Source organism: Diabrotica virgifera, chromosome 4 (assembly GCF_917563875.1).
Source record: "Diabrotica virgifera virgifera chromosome 4, PGI_DIABVI_V3a".
NCBI classification, from domain to species: Eukaryota; Metazoa; Arthropoda; class Insecta; order Coleoptera; family Chrysomelidae; genus Diabrotica; species Diabrotica virgifera.
Window position 1 is genome coordinate 112,999,083 of NC_065446.1, and position 12,782 is coordinate 113,011,864.

Genomic DNA, 12,782 nt, shown 5'->3' on the forward strand with positions numbered 1-12,782 from the left:
TAATTAAAATACTAACTGTTTTTTTGAAAAATGCTCAGACCCGTCGATTAGTATATCAAATTGTCCTTTTTGACATATAATAATAATGTATACAGGGTGTTCCCAATTTAGAGATATGACGTCATCGTTGATTTTCTTAAATGGCAACACTGTCATTTTGATAGCTATTTTGATAGGGTGTGTAAAGTTATACACAACTGCAAAATTTCAAATTTGTATTCTCTACCATTTAGATGATAATAAAAAATAACAAAGTTATGAAAAAGAAGTAATCAACTAATAATTGAATTTAATTATTTCAATAAATTAAGCAAAAACTCATAATGTTGCCCTCAATTATTGTCAAATTGTCAATGGGCAACGTTATGAGCATTTGCTTAATTGAAATAAATAAATTCAATTATTATTTGATTACTTCTTGTTCTTCATAACTTTGTTATTTTTTATTATCTTGTAAATGGTAGGGAATAAAATTTTGAAATTTTTCAGATGTGTATAACTTTACACACGCTATCAAAATAGCTATCAAAATGATAGTGTTGCCATTTAAGAAAATCAACGATGACGTCATATCTCTAAATTGGGACACCCTGTATACATTATTATTATATGTCAAAAATGACAATTTGATATACTAATCGACGGGTCTGAGCATTTTTCAAAAAAACAGTTAGTATTTTAATTATTGAATATATTCCAAATTACAGATATAACTTTGTTATTTTCTATTATCTTGTAAATGGTAGAGAATAAAAATTTGATATTTTGCAGTTATGTATAACTTTACAAACCCTATCAAATTAGCTATCAAAATGACAGTGTTGCCATTTAAGAAAATCGACGATGACGTCATATCTCTAAATTGGGACACCCTGTATACATTTTTATTGAATGTCAAAAAGGACAATTTGAAATACTAATCGACGGGTCTGAGCATTTTCCAAAAAAAAAATTAGTATTTGAGATATTGAATTTATTCCACTTTACAGACTCTCTCTGTATATGTTTTTGAAAAAGTCGGTCTGTATTCCCAGCCGCCGTATATATACGTTCAAGGTGTTATGGACTCAATTTACCAAAGCCGAAAATATGCGTTGCTTATAAAATTTAAGACTCATTGGTGTCCCAATGCCGTAGAAATATGTCCAAAAATGTTAGACTATTGTTCCCAAAGCCCCATAAAGTTGGCACCTAAGACAGGTCATGCGGACCCATTGCCGTATATATTTGTTCACATATTCTGGTCATGTTATTTGTTCACATATTTTAGATATTATATGCTATATTGTAGCACTGGTATTATACCGGGCTTATAGGTAGCTGCTGGAAGGTGAAGCGTTTGTAGCCACAGAAAAAACCAGAAAAAAAGAAGCGAATCGAGATACATGTGTGCAAGTTGCGTAGTCGACCTTTGCATAGTGGCATGTTTTGAGGAGTACCACACAAAAAAAAACTTTTAATGTTAATTTATATTACATTATTTTTTTTAAGTTAGTTGCATTTTTTTAATTTGGTTTTGCTCTCTGATGAATACTTTTGAAAAGAAAACGTTTAAGTTGGTTAAAAAAAACTCATTAAAAACATGTTTTGGTCATTTATTTGTTTATTTATATGCGACTTATATATAAGGCAATGGGACTCTAAGCATGAAAAAACCTTTGGGATTGAGGGACAAACATGCAAATTAAGTCCTGGCATAGAAAGGGTTAAAATCAGCGTTTTCGTACACCTGTTGTGTAAAGCACGGCTGGTCAATTTTCTGCGGATCGCCTGGGATTGCTGACACTTCCAGATAAGCAACGCTTGCTGAAAGTCTTGTAGCGGCAGTAAGGCCCACATAGTTGGTCTCACCATTCCTTGTAGGGTTGGCCGTTTTCTCTACAAAAAATACGGCTCAAGAAAATAGGTTGATGTAGTTTCCTGTTTGGGGTTGTGTTCATTCTATACAGAAGCTGTTCGCCTGAAAGTGTCAGCATTCGCAGGCGATCCGCAGAAAATTGACCTGCCGTGTTTTACACAGCAGGTGTACGATAACGCTGATTTTAACGTACATAAAATCGACGAATACCACACTTTTCACGTCATATGTGGTATTTCTTGTATTGCACCAAAACATGCAGTAGCTCCTAAGCTATCCATTCCTCGGATAAAAAAGAAACCCGCGCCTGAGGTTTGTGGAAGTCAGGGAGCTGTTCAACTAATTAATTTTAAAAGGACAAAACCTCAAGGTTTATCAGAAATCAAGATAACAGATCCGAAGAAAATGTTCACACCAACTGAAACTGCGACTCCATCTGTGCCTGATCATCTGTGGCTCTAAGGGGAAAGCAGAGACATTCCCGGTCTCTTAGGACGGAATGGACTCATGGAAGCTGTTACCAGAGACATACCATACCTATGAACTAACATTTATTATTTGTACAGAAAACTAGGAGAAATTTATCAAATGACAGCATTCTAATAAAAAATAAAATTTTGGAATATAAAACGTGGGTTTTGCCGAGACCGTTAAAAATTGGCAATTTTCAACTTGTACTTTAGACCGAACGGTTCATCTGAAAAAAAAAAAAAGTAAGTAGTGATATTTGTAGGTAATTTTAAGTACTTTAATTTCTGTTCACAGATCATTTTCTAAAAATTAATAGTTTTCAAGATTTGAGCAAAAAAACGGAAAAAAGCTGAAATTTTTAGCTTTTTTCGCGATTTTTTCAGTGTTTCGGCAAGAAATTTTGTCCGCAAACCTCATATTCAGATTCAGCAGCCCAAAATCCATATACAATGAAAGAAATCAGAACTACTCCAAAAGTTTCTTAGTCAAAACACAATTTTATTGAATCATCACAAATGATAATAGATGTGTTGTTTTTCACATACCTACTAAAAACTTGTGAATATTAAAAATCAATTATAAACTAATGGCTATCTATGATAACGTATTTACTGTCCGAACGTTCGAACGAGACTAAGTCAGTTTTAAATATTAAATTTTGCAAAGAGCAGGGTTATAAAAAATGTAAGTGTAATAAACAGAACTTTCCAAAAAAAAAGATACTATTTCATAAATTAACATTATTAGATTTTATATTTGACTTTTGGTAGCATTATTCAGCAAAGTTATAAATTATATCTATATTTAATTTATGTATCGTCACATTCAATTTATTTAGCAATATAATTAAAAAATACTGTTTAATTAATAAAGTTTATAATAGGAGCAAGCCTATAGAAACAACAAAGGTTGTACCTGCTTTATACTTAATTACTATTTCAAAACTTTCAATTACAAGGGACAAACCTTTATTAATATATTTGGCCAACTGCTGACAAAATTAATTTCATTCAACTCAGGGGTGGAACGCAGATATTTTTTGTCTCTGAATCCAATATTAGGGTGAAATTAATTTTTTGTTTGGATCTGGTAATCGATTTTTTAAAGTTTCATTAATTCAAATATATATAAAATATTACAGAAATTTAACTGTTTCATTTCATTCAAAATATTTTAAATAATTTTGAAGTTTAGGAATTACAATGAATTTTACTGATAAGTTTTTATTTCTAATAATTTTGTAAATTAGATAGTAAAAATCCAACAATATCGACATGATAGGTAACAAAAAATCATAAAAAATGGTGTCAAAAAGAGTCATCATCATCATGCAACCTCTTTTCGTCACTGCTGGACATAGCTTTAGTCTCTTCGATTTTTCGTCACTCTCCAGAACTCTGTGCGTCTTATTGCCATTTCTTGGACATTCCTTCAATGTCGTTCATCCAGCGTGTTGGTGGTCGTCCTCTGCTGCGCTTGTCTTTTCTTGAGCGCCAGTCAATTAGTTTTCTGGTCTATCTTGAGTCTTTTAGTCTCGCTATGTGACCTGCCCAGTTCCATTGCAGCTTGGCTATATGTTCGACGACATCAGTGATACCTGTTCTTTGCCTTAGGTCTTGATTTCTTATTTGGTCTTTTTTTGTCACGCCGAGAATCGATCTTTCATGTGCCTTTGTGCTACTCGCATTTTTAGTGCTGTTGTTTTTGTGAGCGTGAGAATTTCTGCTTCGTATGTCATAATGCCACAACACAACTCTTTTAGACAACAATGGAAACACTGTTATAACGACGGACGAAAAGCTAATACGATGGAAAGAATATATGTAAGAGCTTTCCGACGACGAAAGAGGAAACCTACAAGACATATCATTCGAAAACAGGGAAACAAGTGTAGAAATTACAAAGGAAGAAATATTGTATGCACTAAAAAACACCAGTAACGGAAAAAACCCGGGGCCAGATCAACTGCCTATTGATATTCTTAAAATAATAGAAAATGAGTACATAGATGTCCTCTTAAAACTATTTAATGAAATTTATCAGTCGAGTAACATACCCAATGAATGGTTGACCTCAACATTTATCTGTCTCCCAAAAAAGAAAAATGCTAAAGAATGCACCGACCACCGTACCATAAGCCTGATGTCTCACACACTTAAAATGTTTTTAAAGATCATTCATAAACGCATTTACCAAACACTTGATATGGATATTGAAGAAACGCAATTTGGATTCCGTAGAGGCGTAGGTACCCGTGAAGCTCTCTTTGCATTCAACGTACTAATACTAACTTTCGATAAAGTACGCCACAAACCACTAATGGATGTCCTCAAAGTAAAACAAATACAATACAATGACCTTCGAATTATAACAAATCTATATTATAAACAGCAAGCACACATACGCATTAACGAACACACATCAGAAATGTTCGAAATTAAAAGAGGAGTGCGACAGGGGTGTGTATTGTCACCACTACTATTCAATGCATATATATATATATATATATATATATATATATATATAATGTTCTTGAACTCCTAAGTGGAGCATAGAGCTTCAGTGAAAACGCGCCATCGGGTTCTATTTTGCGCTAGGGCCTTCACCTCATTCCAAGACTTTCCTTGACTTCTTATCTCGTCCATGATGGATCTTCTCCAAGTTTGTGCTGGGCGACCTCTTTTTCTCTTTCCTTGGGGATTCCACTCTAGGGCATTTTTTGCAATACTGGAACTATCTTTTCGGAGTGTGTGACCTATCCACCCCCACTTTCTGTATTTTATTTCATTTTCTACCCTCTTTTGTCGGGTCAGGTGTAGCAGATCTTCGTTTCTGATGGTGTTTGGCCAGAAAATACGAACAATTCTTCGTAGACATTTGTTAACAAAGACCTGCAATTTGTCTGTAAGGTATTTTGTCACTTTCCAGGTTTCACATCCATAGAGTAGAACAGACATAACATTTGACTGGAATATTCGGATCTTTGTCCTTGTAGTATATTCTCCAGACCTCCAAACAGGGTTAAGAATGCTGAAAGCTTGTTGAGCTTTTCGTATCCTCTTACGAATATCGTCTTCTGTACCTCCGCTTTCTGTTATGACACTTCCAAGGTACGTGAAGTTCTCCACATTTTCAATCTGCTTGTTGTCGATACTAAATAGCGTGTTGTTCCTTGCATTTATTCTCATCGACTTGGTTTTACCAATATTGATTTTTAATCCTATTTTATTGGCCTCAGTGGATAGTGTTTCCAATTGGTCGGCCACATCCTGGAACCTTTGTCCTAACAGGCAGATATCGTCGGCGTATTCCAGATCACTTAGGCGTGTGGTTAACGTCCATTGTATCCCTTTTGTGTCGAAGTCTAGTTTGGAGAGAACATAGTCCAGAGCTATGTTAAACAGAAACGGAAAAGCACACATCCCTGTCTGACTCCAGTAAGTACGTCAAATTCGTCACTGTTGACCCCATTGTGTGTCACGCTGCACGTCGCCTCAGTGTACAGTGACTTTATAATGGAAATTATTTTATGAGGAATGTTTCTTAGCTCTAAAATTTTCCATATATCAGCATGAGACAGGCTGTCAAAGGCACGTTCGAAATCGACAAAGACCATGTATAGAGGTGTGTTCCATTCAACCGATTGTTCCATTATTACCCTCACTGTATTAATGTGATCTATGCAGGAAGATTCTGGTCTAAAACCTGCTTGATTCGCTCGAAATTCAACCTTGTTTGTTAATCTTTTATGTATGATGATCGTAAAAATTTTATTCATGACGGTAAGCAAGGTTATTCCTCTCCAATTTTTGCACAGTGTGAGGTTGCCCTTTTTTGGAAGCTTAATAATATTACCTTTTTTCCAGCCCGCTGGAATGCGGTTTGTTTCCCACACCTCTCGGATTATGGGGAGCAAAAGTTCAGCGGTTAGATGCGGGTCAGTTTTAAGTAGTTCGGCAGCAATGTTATCGATTCCCGGGGACCTGTTATTTCTCAGAGATTTGATAGCTGTTATTATCTCCATTTTGGAAGGGGACTCGCAAGATATATGCAAGTCTACATTCTGCGGGTTTTCGACAATTTCATCCGCGTTATCCCTGGGCGTGCCTAGCATCTCCTGAAAGTGCTCTTTCCATCTCTCTACTTGATCATCCGTTGTAGTAAGTAATTCACCTGTCTTGGATCTTACAATGTTCGAACAGTTGGGCCCATTTTTTGTTAATCGTCTGGTAATTTAGTACAGCTCTCTAGTCCTGTTGTGTTGTGCAGCTGTTTCTGCTTGTTTTGCCAGTTCTTCAGCCCACCTTCTTTTGTCTCTTCTTGCATTCCTTTTAACTGCTTTATTTAGTGTTTCATATTCTTGTTGTCGGTTCGTTCTTCCTTCTACAGTTCTTGCTTGCAAGATATCTTTTTTTCGTTGTTTTTCAATGCATACTCTGAAGAAATTATGAAAAGAGCTCTTGAGGGAGAAGCAGCAGGACTAAAGGTAAATGGAACGCCAATTAACAACATTAGATATGCGGACGATACTATCATAATAGCAGACAACCTTAAAGACCTCCAAAAGCTAATGAACAAGATAGTTGAGTATGGAGAAGAATATGGATTATCAATAAACATCAAGAAAACTAAATTCATGAGGATATCAAAAACCCAAAATAATGATGAAATCCTGACAATTAAAGGTAAAACTTTAAAACAAGTAGGAAGCTATAACTATCTTGGCACAATAATTAATCACACAAACGATTACTCCAAAGAAATCAAAGTTCGAATAGAGAAAGCAAGAACAAACTTCAATAAAATGAGAAAGGTACTTTGTGCAAGAGAACTTAAATTAGACTTGAGAGTTAGGCTGGCAAGGTGTTACATTTTCTCGACTCTGCTTTACGGGATAGAAACATGGACTCTTAACGCATCGACTACTAAAAAGTTGGAAGCATTTGAACTGTGGGTGTATAGAGTCCTGAAGGTAATCCTGAAGATATCATGGACCGAGCATACAACAAACAACGAAGTCATGAGAAGAGTCAACAAAAGACTGGAAATATTGGAAACCATCAAGACACGAAAGCTGCAGAACCTGGGGCATGTTATGAGTAATGAGAGATACAACATACTTCAGGGGCTACAGTTGATTATACAGGGGAGAATCCAGGGCAAGAGAAGTGTAGGAAGGAGACGAATTTCGTGGTTGCGTAACTTGAGGGAATGGTACGGATGCACATTAACCGAACTGTTTAGAGCAGCAGCATCTAAGATCAGAATAGCCATGATGATTGCCAACCTCCGTCGTGGAAATGGCACGTGAAGAAGAAGATGTCATAATAGGAAGAACCTCAGTGGACCTCACTCACAGTGAACCATAGTGCTAGTGTAAGCAAGTGTAAGGGTAAGAACAGAACAAGTGGGTCGAGGTGGAGGTGTAGGTCGCGCTGGATGCTACTAGTTAAGTCGCGGTCGATGTCGACAGCACATAGCAAGGAGGTCACCTGCGTTGTTAGTCGAGCTAGAACCACTATCAAGTGAAGTAGTTTAATGAAATTTGAATGAAAAAAAGACTGTGCTATTGAGATGTTGTGTCAGTCAAGTGATGATAGTGATGAAATGTCAGCTATAAATAATCAGATCCTCCTTCATATTTCAAAAATTTACTAAATTTAATTATTTTAGAAATTCAAAAATAAACTTAATACAAAAAAGGGATTATATAAAAAGTATCGACTCAGATAGCGCAGGTAATAACAACTTGGCTTCGAACGGACCAACCACAGGGAAGCATCCTTGTAGGCCGCGCAGTAGACATCCATGTAAAACAAACTCATTTGATTTTCAAAAGCATCGATGTAAACCTCCTTGATGGCATTGAGCTAAACCTCCACCGCGACTTACCTGCTCTGTTCTTTTCCATTCACTACAATGTGTTTGTTTTACATGGATATCGACATCGACCGCGACCTCCACCTCCACCGCGACCTACTTGTTCTGTTCTTACCCTTACTCGTCGTTGAAATTCACAGGTCTGATTATCCTTGCTTATTCTTATTTCACGTCCGAGATCTACTTTTCTGTTAATTCGATCACTTGATTTTGGATGGTTAAGTTTTCGCTGGAAACTAAATTTGTCATAAATTTGGTCTTACTGAGGTTCATTTTTAGACCTATTGTTGAAGATACGTTTTCTAATAGCATTTTAAAGGCGTATGCGAGGACCGTTATAGATAATTTAGGTGAGAGAGTGTCGCCCTGTCTCACACCTTGCTTGATATGAAGTTCTCTGGTGTTATCATGTAGTTTTACACGCATTGTGGCGTTTTGCTACAACGTTTGTACTAACTTTGTAAACCAGTAGTCTATTCTACTATTATTCAGACCAGTTATAATGCTGTCTAATTCCACGGTGTCGTAGGCTTTGTGAAAGTCTACGAAGATAAGTACCAGTGATCTTTTATATTCTATCGATTTTTCTATTAAGTTTTTTAATGCTTGTAGATTGTAGATGACCGTTTGTTCTGAATTTTAAGGAAAGCCAGCTTGTTCTCGGAGCTGGTAGAAATCCAACTTTTTTTCTAGTCTTGTCGGAGCTGGTAGAAATCCAACTTTTTTTCTAGTCTTGTCGTAACTATTCGAGTATACATTTTATAGATGTGGTTCAAAAGCTGATTGGTCTATACTTTTCTAAGTGCGCCTTGCCTTCTTTCTTGTGTATTAAAATTGTTATTGCATTGTTGTTAACGATTTGTTCCATGTTTCCGGTATGCAGCAATTTGTTAGACAAAGGTTAAACAATGTTTTTATTTGGTTGAAGAGGGCACGTCCGCCCATCTTTATAGCTTCTATAACGACTCCATCTTGTTCTGGTGCTTTGTTGTTTCTTATCTTCTTCATCGCGTCCTGGATTTCGCTTAGTGTGATCTCTGGCATGAGCTCTGTACCCTGGTTGATAATTTTGCGTGATGCGGCCGCGGCGGCTTCCAAGTAATGAACGTTTCGAACGTTCGTTTGGAAGTAAGGTTGCAGAAAAAGTAACGGAAAGTATTTTAGAAAAGCGAAAAAAAAAAAAAAACAAATTAAAGACTGATTTCATGATTTTAGTATGATTAGAAGTCTATGTACAATGTCCATGTACATGCTTGCTCTGCATCAAAATTTATCTTGATCTTTTTGCATAATATATAGTACTCGTTGAGTAAATGCAATTGGTGTTATTGTTTACGCTCACATGGTTTATAAATGGTTTTTATCTGATAAATGGTTTCTATCTCGCTCTTATCAATGATTTTTTGCTGAAAACCCGGACCCAGATATTTCGAATATGCCTTTCGAGCAGTCTACCTCTGCCGTGTACCTATGTACAGCGGTTGCAGCGAAAGAGGCGCGCGGCGCGAAAATATTTGATTCAATTTAAAACTATATTTTTAGGAGTATCTTCTTGATGTGCCTGTCCGTGACAAGTATTATCATCATGGCAATCTTTATCTTATCTGCAGCAGCGAGGAAAATATGCACAGATATTTTATTAAACCAGGTTATGGGTCCTTTAGCAGGGTGTTCTTCTTTTTCCTGGACCTTGCTTTCCAAACATTTTTCCTTGCAGGGTGGCTTGTAGGTGTAGGAATTCATATCTTGATTCATTTGGCACAATGTATCCGAAGTATTGTAACTTTCGAGATTTTATGGTGGTCAGTACCGCTCGGTTGTTCTTCAGTCTTCTGAGGACGTGCCAATTTGTAACCCGGTCAGTCCACGGGATGTAGCACGGGATGTGTAGATAGCACCGGTACGTCGTCCAAATAGCCTCCCCGTCGAAAAAGCTCCGACAAAATAGCCCCGACATAATATCCCGCACACAAAACAGCTCCGACAAAATAGCCTGCAGACAAAATAGCCGCGAAACAATAGCTTGCCCACAAAATAGCCCCGACAAAATAGTCCCGACAAAAAAGCCCCCTTCAGAATTCATCATGAAATAATCCCTTAAAAATACATTTTTTCGGAAATGGTAAGTATCCTCTATTCAGATGTTTATCTTAACTATATTAAATAAACATGGTATTTTCAGAGAACTCGAACCCTGTAGTCTAAGAGCTAGAGCCGAACAATAATCGTCATAAGTAATATGGAGTTTGGCATATGAAATGTGTCTATTGTATATTGATAATTATTACCCCTTTTAGGCTGACACCTCAGTGGATACAGGAAGTAGCAATAAGGGATGAAAGGGGAAAGTTAGTGTAGTCTTTAAAGGTTTTCACCACCTATTTTCTTAAACCTCCATCGATTTGCATGAAAATTGGTGACTAGTTAGAACATACCTCAGGAAATAAAAATGATTTGGTGCCAACTTGTACTTTTACCCTGGGGTGGATACCACCCCTTCTCGGGGGTGAAAACGATTTTATTAAAAATAACCCCACAAATCGATAGAGGGACAATTTATAAGTAAAATTTGTTATATCATGTTATTAAAATAAATCAATATTTCTTGTGTTATAAAAGATCAAAGGTTTGTTTGTTTAAGAGCAAAGGCGTGAAGTTACGGATGATAAAAAGAACATATTAATTAATTGTATGTTACTAAAATATTATTTTTATATTTTTTCGATATTATAAATTTAGCAAAAGTGTATTCGAATATGTCAAATGTACCCATTATTGGACACCCCCAGTTTCTGGACATATTCAGTTTATAATGAAAAAAAAATTCAATCAAATATCGAAATAATATAAATTTAATATTTTACTAACATACAATTAATTAACATGTTCTTTTTATCATCCGTAACTTCACGCATAATATGTTCTTAAATAGACAAATCTTTGATCTTTAATAACTCAAAAATTATTGATTTATTTTAATAACATTATATAACAAATTTTACTTAAAATTTGTCCCTCTATCGATTTGTGGAGTTATTTTTAATAAAATTGTTTTCACCCGCGGGAAGGGGTGGTATTTACCACCAGGGTAAAAGTGCAAGTGGAATCAAATGAGTTTTGTTTCTTGAGCTATGCTCTAACTAGTCACCAATTTTCGTGCAAATCGATGGAGGTTTAACAAAATAGAAGGTGAAAACCTTTAATGACGGCACTAACTTTCCCCTTTCATCCCTTATTGCTGCTTTCTGTATCCACTGAGGTGTCAGCCTGAAAGGGGTCATAATTGTCAATATACAATGGACATATTTCACAGGAAAAACTCCATATTACTTATGACGGTGATTTTCGGCTCTAGCTCTCCGTCTACTGTGTCTTCTTTTAGGAAAAACCATTGCGTGTGGTTGTTCTTTTTCAAGACGGATCACATGCTATGATTTTTTTGTGACTGATATTCTTCAGTTAAAGTTGATTTCATGTGATCGAATCAACCATCTTTCAATAAAGTCGTCCAAGGAACTCTTCCCAAACCCAGGATTTTCACTAAAGTCATCGAGAAATATTGGCAATATCATTTTAAAGTCTTCTACTTTAAAATGCATAATATATGTCTGAATTGCCGACAGGAATGTGTCATATTAAATTAAATTATTTGAAGAATTTTTTTACTAAGCAACAACATTTTTGTTTAATTTATTAATATTTTGTATTTGGACAACGACGTCCGAAGTTGAAGTCGAAACGTTAATAAAATCATTTTTTTAAGTTAAATTGTGGCTTATTTTCCAAGTAGAATAGTGATTTAAAATAAATGGTACTCCGTTAAAAGGTAAAACTTTTTTATTGGGGGTGTTTTCGCCGGGGCGGTCTTGACCGGGGCTATTTTGTGTGCTATCTATTTTGTCGGGGCTTTTTGTGTTTACGGGCTATTTTGTCGAGTCTATTTTGTATCCGCGCTATTTTGATGGGGCTTTTTTGACGGGGCCGTTTTGACCAGGCCATTTTGACGGGTCACGCTTAACACAATATTTAGCACTATAGATAATAACTATCCTTGTTAAAATATTCTTACTTTTACTTCAGATTTAATGACTCTAAAGCTTGTAAAATTATAATTCATTTACTTAGTTGTTTTTTAGAGAGAAAGTTTGAAAAATCTCCAGAAGAAGGCATGTTTTCAACAAAAATTATAGATAACTCAAAAAAGAAGCATTTTTTGAAAAACTACCAAGAAGGAAAAAGTACTAACTTTGATAAAATACGTTTAAATAAATATCTATTAATGGAAGCTATTCAGGAAATCATCAGGAAAAAGATATAGAATCGAATAAAAATGGTTTGGTGGTGATGTAGAAATGCAAAAAAATGTAGTCAATTTATTATTTGCTTATAAACCACTTAGGTCTGGATCCCGCGTATGAAAAAAAAGTTGATTAATAGCAAGCTGAAAATTTGTTAATAGCTTAAGGGTGTCTAGTCGGATAAACTTTGATATATGGGAAAACTGTAACAGGGGCAGTTTTAATTGTGGAACAGGTTAAAAATTTGGAACGGTCAGACCACGAAAACGGCACAT